Raw genomic sequence first — 13210 nt, forward strand, 5'->3', positions numbered from 1 at the left:
CCCCTACTCCCCACATCCGCCCTGTGTGTCCTTCTGCCGCCCAGGTCAGTGCGTATGTGAGGCTCAGCCAGTGCTTCAGACAACGCAGCTGCTGCCCAGTGGGTGCTCCCTGGGTGCAGGGGGGTCGGGCTGGCTCTGACTGGGTCATGAGCGGGAGGGGCATGCCACCCTTTCTTTAGTCTGTGAGTGAGAAAAGCTCGTGCTGGTTACACCTCACAGGAAGCTCGAGCCAAAGGGTAGCACCTGACATCAGGTGCGGCACAGCCGGCTGGGTGAGAAGGGGAGGTGACACCTCTGGGCTGCTGAGGCCGGTGGCTCCTTCCACTCAGGGCCAAGGAAATCAGGTCACCCTGCCCCTCTTCCCTCTGCTAGATGCTGAGGCACCGACTGCTGCCTCTGGGGCATCAAAGACATATTCACGGACTAGCTGGCCAGGGCAAGGTACCTGGGTGAGGGTCTCAAACTGGTGGCCCACAGGGCCATCCCCCCTGCAGATGGCTTCTGTTTGGCCCACACAGGCCCTCTCACTCTATTACACATCTCCCTTGTCCCCTCTCTGCCTCCTGTATTTGCCTTCCTTGTCTCGCCCCTGAGCTTATGAATTTACCAACCCCACCCTAAGAAACACAAAGATGCTCCAGGAGCTTCTGACATGGCTGGGAAAATAAGACAAACATACAGGCCAAGAGGACTGAGCGTGCCAGACCCAGTGTGTGGGACACACATCCTATTTTTGGAGTTTAGACGAGAGATCTCCCACGGAGGTCATGATAGAGGAATGTACAGAGGTGAGTTGCACACTGAGCCTCCCCGGAAGAGGAATGTTGGGATGGAGGCTAGGGAGGAATGTTCCAGGAAGGGGAAGGCCAGGAGGGGACCGCCTGGAGAAGTTTCACCTGGCTGGGCTTCATTCCACACGCAGCAGGGGGCACCTCTGAGGTGTTTGCATAAGGGAGCAATGAGGAAGGCACAGAACAATCCAGGGAAGGTAGCAGGGGCGCGGATGGGGGTGGGAGCCGGAAAGAGGTACCAATTTGGGAGGAAGTTTGAAGGACGTAAAGACTGGGCAGTGTGGAAGCTGAAGGATCCAAGGACACTAAGCTTGAAGCTTCAGAGCAGCACAGAGACAAAGCTCTTGAATCCTGGAGATGGGGAAGTCGTGAGAAGGCAGCTGCCCGGGGTGGGGCGAGAAGTTGAGAAATTTTGGTTGAAATGTGTTACATTTGATGGATGAAATAGGTAGCAGGCATTTAGAACTGTGGACTCAGAGATGGAGGTGGTGATTTAGGGCGGCAGTGGATTAGAGCAAGAATCCCAAGGGAGATGTGGGGGGGTGGGAAAGAGAAGAGAGAGAGAGAGGCATTGGGGAAGAAGACGGGCGTGGAATCGGAGAGGGAGAGCACACAGATGTCAGCAGAGAGGACAACCTTAAGAAAGAGGTCCACTGACATCATCAGGTGCAGAGGATTCAGGAAAATCAGAGCAGAGCAAAGGCTGGGGTTTGGAGCCAGGGAGTGGCAGAGGTTTTGGCAGGTGTGGAGAAGACGGCCATGTATTTCAGAGAGAGACAGCCACGGGTGGAGAAGAGGCTCCTCATCTCAAGGAGCGCGTGGTAGATACAAGTGATGTCACCGATACCGCCACCGGGTTGTGGTGAAGGAAGGTACAGCATTCATCTGCAGGGCACCAGTACCCGGGTGGCAGGGGGAGCGGGGTGGGGGGTGGGGTGGTGGCGGTGGAGGTCTTAGTTTGGGCAGAAAACTTTAAGATAGTGTCACATTGTGATGTATATCCCTTGAAGACTCTGGGATGTAGGGCTAGGACTGGGATATAGAACCAGGACTCTGTTTTTTCGCTGAACTATTGTCATTACTTTTCTTGTTTAACTGCTTTTCCTTTGTTTCTGCATTCCCTCACTTCCCTGCTGAGTAACTCCTTGTTCCTGCTCTGGAACTCAGGGAAGTTCTAGGCGACTAAAGCCTTTTTCTACAAACAAGAAAGGGGGGACACGGAGGGGCTTTTGTATCTGGGAGGGCCCCGTAGGGTCCTGCTTGGTTTCAGTGACAGTAAGAACAAAAGGAGATTCCTGGAAGTTTGAAGGCAGAAGGAGATAGTGGTGAGAAAAGTAATAAATCTGCTACGGAGAGATGATAAAATGAAGAAAGGGCTCAGACGTGGTGGAGGCGGTGGATGGAGATGCTAAGCTTGGATTTCACAACAGGCTGCACGCCCTCACCCCTCATCTCGGGCCCGCTCCTGGGTCCCCCCACTGTCTGTGCTCCTCCCTCTTGGGCTTGGGCAGCAGAGGGAAGTCGGGCGGCTGGCCAGGGGAGGCACTTTTGGGGAAAGGCGAGGGTGTTCTCAGCTCAGCATTGGGGCCCGGAGCACCAGCATCAATTCCTTTTCCCTCTTGCCCTGGATTCCACTCTCCTTTCTCTAGCAGAGGCCCCCATTAGAACTGGTAGCTGTTGTCCAGAGGGTTGGAAACGTCCGTGAAGCCCTCTGATTGGCCCCCGTTTTAGGCTCCCCAGGCACAAGCAGACAGACAGGAAGTAGAAGTGGGTAACCACGAGGAAGTGGGGGCGGGGTGAGGCCGGGGTTAATCATCAGAGTTCTTGGCAGCAAGTTCTCAGCCAGCCTTTGCTGAGGTGGTGAGTAACTACAGATTTAAAGTCCTCTCAGTGGCAGAGCGTGTCTCTTCAGGATCTGGTTACCCACGCTGACCCCCTAATGAGCACCAGGCCAACAGGCCCTGTGGATATAGGAACATCAACAAGCAAGGAGGTGACTTCGAGGATGACCTCACTGGAAAAGCAAACATACACCCCCAGGGGGGAAGGAGGTGCATGACCACAGCTGGGCTGGGAAGGCTGCTCTAGAGAGTGCAGGGCAGGAAGGGAAGACGGACGGAGGAAGGAGAGTGGTCTTGGTCTACACTGCGAGGCACAGTGTGAAGGGGAAGACAGATTTGTGCAGGAATGACAAGTGAAGAGCTGGAAGGAGAAAAAAAAAAAAAGTCTACTGCTGGGGATGAGGGTCCAAAGGTCTCATTCTCAAAGAAGTTCTGACTGTGGGTAAAATGTTATCAAACAGTACGGCACGCTACAGAGAAACTGTTCTTGAACAGAAGAGTTGATTGACGCGGCCAACTTCATTGTCTTATTTTAAGAAACTGCTGCAGCGACCCCAACCTTCAGTAGCCACCACGCTGATCAGTCAGCAGCCCCCAACATCAAGGCAAGGCCCTCTACCAGCAAAAAGATTATGACTTGCTTAAGGGTCAGATGATGGTTAGAATTTTTTAGCAATAAAGTATTTTTTAAATTAAAGTATGTACATTGTTTTTTAGACACAGTGCTATGGCACACTTAATGGACTACAGTATAGCGTAAATATAACTTCTATGTGCACTGGGAACCGCCCCCCCCAACCCCCCCCAAAAAAGGTCTCATTCTGACAGAGAGTTCAGAGATGCTAAAGAGGGAGGTTGATATTGATGAAGGAGACGTAGGTGGGCCATTAGGCCACTGACCACGTGTGACCTGAAGGAGATCTAAAACATCCTGAGCCTTGAAACTGGCATTTTCTCTTATAGGCTCACAGGTGGGCACCTAACTCGTCGTTTGGCAATACCCTATAAATGAGAACATTCACATAGCCTATGATCCAGCTACACCACTCATGCTAGGACACACACGCACGGACACATACACCTTATGATGGACTATTATGCAGATTTTAAGAGAAAGGAATCAGGGAGCTCTATATGCAAAGGTATCTAAAAATGTTAAGTGAAAACAACCAGTTGTATAACTGCGTGGTAGGATTTCACTTGATTAAAAAAAGAAACATGGTATGTATTTTTTTTTTTAAAATGGGTTTGTTTTTTTTTTAAATTAATTTATTTATTTTATTTATTTTTTATTTTTGGCTGTGTTGGGTCTTCGTTTCTGTGCGAGGGCTTTCTCTAGTTGTGGCGAGCGGGGGCCGCTCTTCATCGCGGTGCGCGGGCCTCTCACTGTCACGGCCTCTGTTGTTGCGGAGCACAGGCTCCAGATGCGCAGGCTCAGTAGTTGTGGCTCACGGGCCTAGTTGCTCCGCGGCACGTGGGATCTTCCCAGACCAGGGCTCGAACCCGTATCCCCTGCATTGGCAGGCAGACTCTCAACCACTGCGCCACCAGGGAAGCCCGGTATGTATTTTGTATTATAGAAAAACATAAATACTTTCTATGTGTGTATCACAGGAATTTTTTAAGAAACCACTTTGTTGAGGTATGACTGACATACAAAAATCTGTACATATTTAATTATATTAAATGATGTCATGAGTTCACAAGGAACTGTTAATAGCAGTTATTTTGGGGGTTAGATTAGAAAATTGGGGTTCTAAGTAGGGGCACTTTTAACTTGAAACTCTTCTGTATGGTGTATATTTTTTTAATTTAATTTTTAAAAATTAAAAAAAATTTATTTTATATTGGAATATAGTCTAGTAACAATGTTGTATTGGTACAGCAAAGTGATTCAGTTATACATATATGTGTATCTATTCTTTTTCAAGTTCTTTTCCCATTTAGGTTATTACAGAATATTGAGTAGAGTTCCCTGTGCTATACAGTAGGTCCTTGTTGGTTATCTATTTTAAATATAGCAATGTGTGTATGTCAATCCCAACCTCCCAATCTATCCCTTCGCCCCATCCTTCCCCCTTGGTAACCATAAGTTCATCTCTAAGTCTGTGAGTCTGTTTCTGTTTTGTAAATAGTTTATTTGTACCACTTTTTCTTTTTTAGATTCCGAATATAAGTGAAATCATATATCTGTCTTTCTCTGTCTGACTTCTCTTAGTATGATAATCTCAGGTATCCATGTTGCTGCAAATGGCATTATTTCATTCTTTTTAGTGGCTGAGTAATATCCTATTGTATACATGTACCACATCTTCTTTATCTATTCATCTGCCATGGACATTTAAGCTGCTTCCATGTCTTGGCTGTTGTACATTGAACATTGGGGTGCACGTATCCTTTCGAACCATGGTTTTCTCTGGATATATGCCTAGGAGTGGGATTGCTGGATCATACGGTAGCTCTATTTTTAGTTTGTTAAGGAACCTCCATACTGTTCTCCATAGTGGCTGCACCAATTTACACTCCCACCATGTATGGTGTAGTTTTTAACATCTGCCCGTATTATTTAGCTTGATCGTTTTTTTAGTGACCACAGTTTGTGAACTAAATAGTCAGAATGCAAATCTGATAAATACGAATATGAATTCTTTTTTTTTAGCTGCGTTGGGTCTCCATTGCTACGTGGGGGCTTTCTCTAGTTGCGGCGAGCTGGGGCTACTCTTCGTTGTGGTGCGCTGGCTTCTCACTGCGGTGGCTTCTCTTGTTGCGGAGCACGGGCTCTAGGCACGCGGGCTTCAGTAGTTGTGGCACACGGGCTTCAGTAGTTGTGGCGTGCAGGCTTCAGTAGTTGTGGTGCATGGGGTTACTTGCTCCGCGGCATGTGGGATCTTCCCAGACCAGGGATAGAACCCGTGTCCCCTGCATTGGCAGGTGGATTCTTAACCACTGCACCACCAGGGAAGTCCAAATATGAATTCTTATGGGGACAATGGAACAGAGTATTTGAAATTGAGGTCTCTCCTTTTGCTCTCTCTCCCTTATCTGGCCTGAAAGCCTCACCCCTGAAAGTCGCTCCTCTGGTTTACATTGGAGGCAACCCTGGGTGGCGGGAAGAACGCTGGGTTTTGAGTCATTCATCCAAGGCCTGCCAGGGCATCCTGTACCAGACAGCATTCCAGGCCCTGCTCCGCCACTTACCGTGTGGCCATGGGCTCTCAGATTCTCATTTCCCTGTACAGCAGGGTAATAATACTTGTTCTGCCTACATCACACAGTTGTGAAGATGAAACAACGCTTTTGAAGGTACCTGGAGGGTAAGAGCCCTACACAAATATTCAAGGTTTTCAGAAATCATCGTCAGAGGCATTATCCAAGGTCACAGTGAACAAGTTCAATTCCCTGCAGATGGCGGGTATGGAATAAATTAAATGGACAGTCCTGAAATGAATCTATTCGGGGGTAACAGTAGGTTGCCCCCAGGAATAAAGTCACTTTTAGAAAAGAAAACTGGGAAGCAGGGACTTTCCTGGTGGTCCAATGGGTAAGACTCCGTGCTCCTGATGCAGGGGTCCCAGGTTCGATCCCTGGTCGGGGAACTAGATTCCACATGCATGCCGCAACTGAGTCCGCAGGCTGCAACTAAAAGATCCTGCAGGCTGCAATGAAGATCCCACGAGCCGCGACGAAGACCCAGTGCAGCCAAAATAAATAAATAAATAAATAAATAAATAAATAAATAAATTTTTTTAAAAAAAAGAAAACTGGGAAGCATCTGTGCATAGTGGATGAGACCACCAACTCCAGAAGCATTTCATCTTAACAGATGGTAAGTGCAGTATATAGAAAATTGGGGGACACCCAAATCCAATTAGTATCCAAGTGTATTGAGTGCTCGCTAAATGCCAGGTATGAGCCAAGCACTTTACTTATTTAATCCTTATAACAACCCTATTATCTCCACTTTACAAAGGAGGAATGTGAGGCACAGGGAAGTGAGGTAATTTGCCTAAGGTCATAGCAGGGAAATGGTAGAGCAGGATTCTCATCGTAGATAGTCAGCCTAGGTGCTGAACTACCCCTTAGCTAAATGCTTGGAGTGCTTGCTCAGGAAGATCAGATTTAAAACAGAAAATAGTGGTGGCTTTTCAACATCCGACTGAAAAAGAAGGTATTAACATATTGTTTCTAAACTTTCCAGATAACAAGAATCATTATTCTTCTTGTAATTGCTTCTCAAACTGTAACGTGCCTATGAGTCCCATGTGGACCTTGTTAAAAATGCAGATTCGGGCTTCTCTGGTGGCGCAGTAGTTGAGAATCTGCCTGCCAATGCAGGGGACACGGGTTCGAGCCCTGGTCTGGGAAGATCCCACATGCCGCGGAGCAACTAAGCCTGTGCGCCACAACTACTGAGCCTACGCGTCTGGAGCCTGTGCTCCGCAACGAGAGGCCGCGACAGTGAGAGGCCCGTGCACCACGATGAAGAGTGGCCCCCGCTTGCCGCAACTAGAGAAAGCCCTCGCACAGCAATGAAGACCCAACACAGCCAAAAATAAATAAATTAAAAAAAAAAAAAAGTGCAGATTCTACATAGAGAACAGACTTGTGGTTGCCAAGCGGGGTGGGAGGAGGATTGGGAGTTTGGGATTAATAGATGCAAACTATTATATAGGATGGATAAACAACAGGGTCCTTCTGTATAGCACAGGGAACTATATTCAATAACTTGTGATAAACCATAATAGAAAAGAATATGAAAAATGTATGTGTATGTATAAATGAATCACTTTGCTGTTCAGCAGAAATCAACACAACGTTGTAAATCAACTATACTTCAATAACACATTTTTTAAAATGCAGATTCTGATTCTGCAGGTCTGGGGTGGGCCTGGGGTTCTGCCAGCTCCCTTGTTGCTGCTCTGCAGACCACACTTGCAGGAGCAAGGCTCTAGGCAGAGGGCAAGAGGGAAATTGGAAATGGATTTCCCCACTGAAAATGAAGAAACTGGGCTCTGTTAGAACCTCAGTCTCCCGTGAGGCAGTTCCCAACAGCTGAAGCCCCTCCGAGCCCCCAGACATCTGAATTTCTGGGCCTACGGGGGCCGGTCGCTCCCCTAACAGACAGCTTTTTCTCCAGCTTTACCCACTGAGCCCTGGCGGGCTCTTCTTGGAGAGCTTTCTCTTGCTGAGGGGATCAGATGAGTGAGGGACCCTGAGCCAGCTGGGGGGACGCCCATGGAGAGCAGGGGGAAGCCTCCTGTGCTCTGGAAATGTTTGCTGAGAGAAGAACGATGAATCAGAGTGACCTGGATGATGAACTGTGTGGGCCGGAACAGGAGTGGCAGGTCTGAGGAGGGTGGAAGGTTGACTTTGCCTTCTTGGCTGTTGTGCTAAGGGCTGGTCCTCGGTGTGAAATTCTGGGTGTAAGGAGTTTGTGTTTTGTGAGGGCGAGGGCTGGTCAATCTTGTTGCTCTGCCAGATCCATACTAGACTTTTTTGTTCAACGAGTGAAAGAATGAAGAGCTGGGAAAGCAATGGAGCGCCTGAGGCCATTACTCTCTACCCAGCCCGTGGGAGGGCCGTGTGGATGACTCACATCCTGCTGCCCACTCACTTTCTCGGCCTAAAGCCAAGTGTCCAGGGGCACGGGGACGGCGAGCTGACCCCTTGTCCCTTCTGCCACAGGAGTGTCATCACACACGGTTCCTGAGTTGCCAGCGAGCTGCCTTTCTTCCGTGCTTCCCTGGTAAGAGCTGAGAAAGTTGGGCCTTGGGGAAAATGGAGTCCTGGTTGAGGTCTCCGGAGAGGACTTTCTGAAGAAGTGCCCAGGAACAACGGGCTTGATCGTTTTTTTAGTGACCACAGTTTGTGAACTAAACAGTCAGAATGCAAATCTGATAAATATGAATTCTTTCTTTTTTTGTTTCGTTTTGGTTTTTTTTTTTTTTTTTGGCTGCGTTGGGTCTTCGGTGCTGCCCCCTCTGTCTGGGTCCTACGCCACATCATGCCCAAGTGTGTGAACTCAAAACCAAAGGGAAGAGACCAGGGATGAGCAGTCGGAAGGAGGCACGTAAAGTCTAGAGTGGGTGGGCTAGTCCCCCACCCCTTGTGTTGGCAGAAGAACAGACTGACCCGTTTGTCTGGCACAAACAAAATCCAGCTCTTTATGGCTGTGGGATGCTGGCCTGAGGCAGCTCTCCACATCAGAGCTTGGCTGTGTGGGTGCTTGAAAGCGTCCCTCCCCTACATTCCCTCTCTCTCCGCAACTGTCCCTGGACCTTGTGGGGGCAGAGCCACGGATACTGGGTGGCCAGTCCTGTTTGATGGGGAGTGAGGAAATATTTGACGATGGAAGCCAGCCACATCCAGAGCAGGTGGGAGTGTGGTGGTGGGATGGTGATGTGTGGTCCTTACTTGAATCGTTATTTTGAACCTATTTCTGTAGGCATTGACTACAGCTGGGTACAAGACAGGTTCCCTTTCTTTCTTTTCTCTCCTTTTTTTTTTTTGGCTGCGCCACGCAGCTTGCATGAGATCTCAGTTACCCGATCAGGGATTGCACCCAGGCCACAGCAGTGAAAGCCCAGAATCCGAACAACTAGGCCACCAGGGAACTCCCCCATGTTTCCTTTCTTGAGAAGTCTGAAGAGAACAGAGTTTTCAGCAACTCTAAGACATGGTCAGGCCATTGCATCAACTTTCTTTTTGGGAAGAACATGTGCTCTGACTTCCTGCCTCTTCTTACTCTGGAGAAAGGGAGGGCAATCTTGAAGTCAGGTCTCCTAGAAATGCCCTTTTCTATTCTGACAGGGTTGGAAGAGGCTTAAAATACAGGCTGTAAAAGCAACAGAGTTAACAAAAATAAAGAGGAAAGAAGGGGGAAGTAAACGGGTTAAGTGCAAAGAAGAGTTACCACCTAAGGGCATCCTATTTGCCTCTGCACTTACTGACAGCCAGGGAAAAAGCACTTACAGACTCGAAGTTTGTGGGGTTCTTCACTGGTTTAACTGTTGCTTCATTCTCTGTGCCTCAGTTTCTTCGTCTGTAAAATAAGGTAAAAGTACGTCAAGAGAGGTTTATTAGAGCATCACGTGAGCTAATGCATGTAGAGCATCTGAAACAGTGTCTGGCGCAGAGTAGACATGGTAGATATTACCACTACTTCATTCATTTGTGACTGCAGTCAAGCGGAGGGGAGTGGTGGGTAGAGAAGAGGTGGTTTTCCTTTACTCAAAGGCTCCCACCTTCTTCTCCCTGAATGTGCCTCTCCCATCTCCCATCCAAGTCTGAATGGATGGCCTCTGAAACTGCCTTGGATCCTGGTCTGGCTCCCTCCACAATGTTTCCGTTCCCCCCTGCAGTGCCCCCTCCTCCAAGCAGACCCTTTCCAGGATGCTTCCTTCCTGCTCAGTGAATGGTGACCTCAGATGCATTTCTCTGACTGCAAGGGTCTCCGAGCTCAGAAAGTGCAGAAGTGGTACTGCCTCTTCCTTTTGTCCATGCTTCTGCAGGTCTGGAGGGGCTGGTGGGTCAGCTTTCCCAGCTCTCTACAATTTAACTCCACCCATGGAGTCACTGAGAGATGGAAGCATCTCCAAGAAAACTCCAAACCCATAGTGCCCAGGTTGGTGTTCAGCGGCACACGGCAGGCTGTCTTGTTCAATTCTTTTTTAATTTTTTGGCTGCACTGCCTGGCTTGTGGGATCTTAGCTCCCCGACCAGGGATCGAACCTGGGTCCTCGGCAGTGAGAGCACAGAATCCTAACTACTGGACTGCCAGGGAATTCCCTGTTCAATTCTCTTTGAGGTGAGGGTGGGTAAGGGACCCTTAAGCTCCCGGGCTCTGTGGCAGGGACTCACCAAAGATCCTGGGGGCAGTCAGGATCTGAGCCAGGCCAGGCCTCTCACTCCTAGGCCAGCAAGCCCACTCATGTGCCCTGAGGCACACACTATACCCCATCCCACCCCGCCAGGGCCCCGGCAGCGGGCCCCAGTTTCTCGTGGCCCCCCATTCTTTATCAGCAATGGGAGAAGTCTGAAAGAGCTTGGCCTGGATGGCAACTCTGACATGTGACACACAGTTCCTTTTAAACATGAGCTCTGCACAGTAGGCCTTCAGCTAGATACTGAATTCAGTAAGAGCGCCGAGATCACACCAGCCGCGGAGTAGACATCCTTTCAAAGGACTTTACGTACACTGATTGAGTCCTCACAACAGCCCTAGGAAGTAGCAACTCTTAATCTCTCCCCTTTACAGATGAGGAAACTGAGGCATAGAAGGTACTTGCCCATGGTTATGTGACTAGTGAGTAGCAGAGCAGGTAGTTCAGCTTTATTGTCCATACGTTTAACCACTAGACCAACTGGCTTCGCTAGGGTCCAAGAGAGTGTGTCCAACGCCTTGATTCTAACAGAAAAACATCATCCTTGGGATCTCTGCCCTCTTTCCTGTGTTCAGCCGTAAGGTCAGAACCAGCGCCATTTGTGTGTGAATTGGTGGTCCTCATTTTTTCCATCTTTTTCCATTTCCAAGGCACTGTAACTTCTCTCCATAGGCAGAGCCCTAGCTCTCCTCCCCAATGGGAGGATGAGGCGTCCCAACCATGGTAAGTCCAGGTCTCTAAGGGCTGTACCCCACTGATCCTCTCTCCCCAGGTGAGGTGGCCAGGACCCAACGCAACCCCCCACGTCCCTTTACAGCCCAGTTCACTCTGAGTGTCGTCCTAAGGAGAAAGGGTAGAACCCTTCTAGAGCCTGAAGATGTTCACAGCATTCATGTGTGTCGCAAGGGGAATTTCCTGAATCTCTGCCCCAGCACTCTCCTCAAACCCACCCCAGGAGGCCTGGACTGTGCCCTTGCCTTGACAGATATGCACCATGGCTGCCCCACGGCCTTCAACAGACACTGTCCAGCAAGTGTTTGCCAACTTAAAGAGCTAGTACCACAGACCAGCAAAAGTAGACAGAACAGACAGAATGAAAAAAAACACATACTGGGAAAAGTTCCAGGCAATTGCCTTAATAACTGCTTTGAAAATTATTGTTTTCAATGGCAGAACACTAAGGACCTTTAACAGACCAGTCCTTTATTTTTTTTTCATAACCTGGAAATGAAGTAAAGGTGGAGGGAGGAGTACAATTTAAGATGTCAGAATTACATCAGATTTGCACCCCAGGGTCAGTGCTCCCGGACATGCATTTTCTTTTTTTGGACATGACCTTGGGACTTAGAGCTTTGTAAGTTACTCATATAACTCCACCAGATTTTCTAGGCAGGTCAGAGGATACTCCGGTGGAGTTTAACCCTCTATAGATGACCCGGACATAGCAATGATTTACAACGTCTTCGTTCCTGCTATTCAGTGCCCAGCTGCTAGAGATGGCAAACGGCGGGGAGGGCTCCAGAACATTCTAAGCCTGGTAAATATTTCTGTTGGGAATTCTTTAATCTCACTACAACCCTGACAAGAGACGATGACCTTAATCTCCCCTGGCATGATTGGTTCGTCTTGAACTTAAGCCAAAGAGTGAAATGCCCCTAAATGTGCAGAGCAAATCTTACTAATGTCAAAACTACATTATATACCATGTAGGGGGGCCAGAAATCAATCTATCTCAAAATAGGAAAGCTTCCGGGATGCAAAGAGAACACCCTTACAACCTTTTCTACATTCTAAAACAGGAATATTCACGGAAAGAGCAAGATGGAAATTAGCATTCACTGAACTCCTACTGAGTTCTAGTCACATTCACACACGTTAACTCACTTAATCCCCGCTACCAGGTAGGTAGGGATTGTTAACAATTTACATTCCTGAGAATGCCGTCAGAGAGATCTGGAAGTCGCTCAAGGTGACACACTGCAGCAAGCAGGAGTCAGGATCTGAATCCGGAGCAGCGTCCTTCCCCACGCGCCACAGCTGCGGCGCAGAAAACGCAGGTCTGCCGCGGGGAAACTGATGACTCGCAGCCGTCCTGGGGCTCTGCGCCATAACTGGGAGACAACCTGGTTCTCGTGACTGCTCAGTCTGTTTTCACCCAAGTGCATGACTGCGGGAGTAAAGCGACCACGTGAGCCCTTTCCCTCCCCCGGCGAGGGACAGTGCCTGTCTGGCCAAGGGCAAGTCACAGGTGCGACAACGTGCCGGGACTGGATTCGGAGCCCCGGGGCGCGAGCTCTCCTGCAGCGTCACCGGGAGGACGGGAGGGAGGGAACTCGGCCAGGTGTGGCCTCCGGATGCGGCAGGTCACAAGTGCGCTGAAAGTGCGGCTTGAGGCGCGGCCAGCTCCTTAAAACTGGGCTCGCGCGGGAGGAACTATGACCTTGGTCGCGGCCTCTACAATCCCCGCTTGACGAACTCCAGCGGCAGGGTGAGGGCGCCCCGCGGCCTCCGCCGCTAACCAGCAGGCGCGGCCAGAAGGTGCCAGGACGCCAGGGCAAGGCCGCAGGGAGGGGGCTGGCCCTCCCCACGTGGACAGGCTCCCAGCTGGGGGCGTGGCCGCCGGCGCTGGGCGGGCCAATGATCGCCGCGGTCGGGCTCATCCGGCCGGCCCTCCGGGTTCGCTGGGGCTGCGTCA

General features: G+C 49.6%; 1 long non-coding RNA gene across 1 annotated transcript in view; it reads right to left on the reverse strand.

Moving 5' to 3' along the window:
- The window catches only part of LOC309612324, a 32390-nt gene extending 19385 nt beyond the window's left edge, over positions 1 to 13005 (reverse strand). The window contains exons 1-2 of the long non-coding RNA XR_014235088.1: positions 12400 to 13005; positions 9605 to 9674 (exon numbers count right to left, since the gene is read on the reverse strand). This is a non-coding gene — a long non-coding RNA (uncharacterized lncRNA). The remainder of the gene's footprint in view (positions 1 to 9604; positions 9675 to 12399) is intronic.
- Positions 13006 to 13210: the final 205 nt, after the last annotated feature.

This window comes from Balaenoptera borealis (genome assembly GCF_965194805.1).
Source record: "Balaenoptera borealis genome assembly, chromosome: 15".
Lineage (NCBI taxonomy): Eukaryota > Metazoa > Chordata > Mammalia > Artiodactyla > Balaenopteridae > Balaenoptera > Balaenoptera borealis.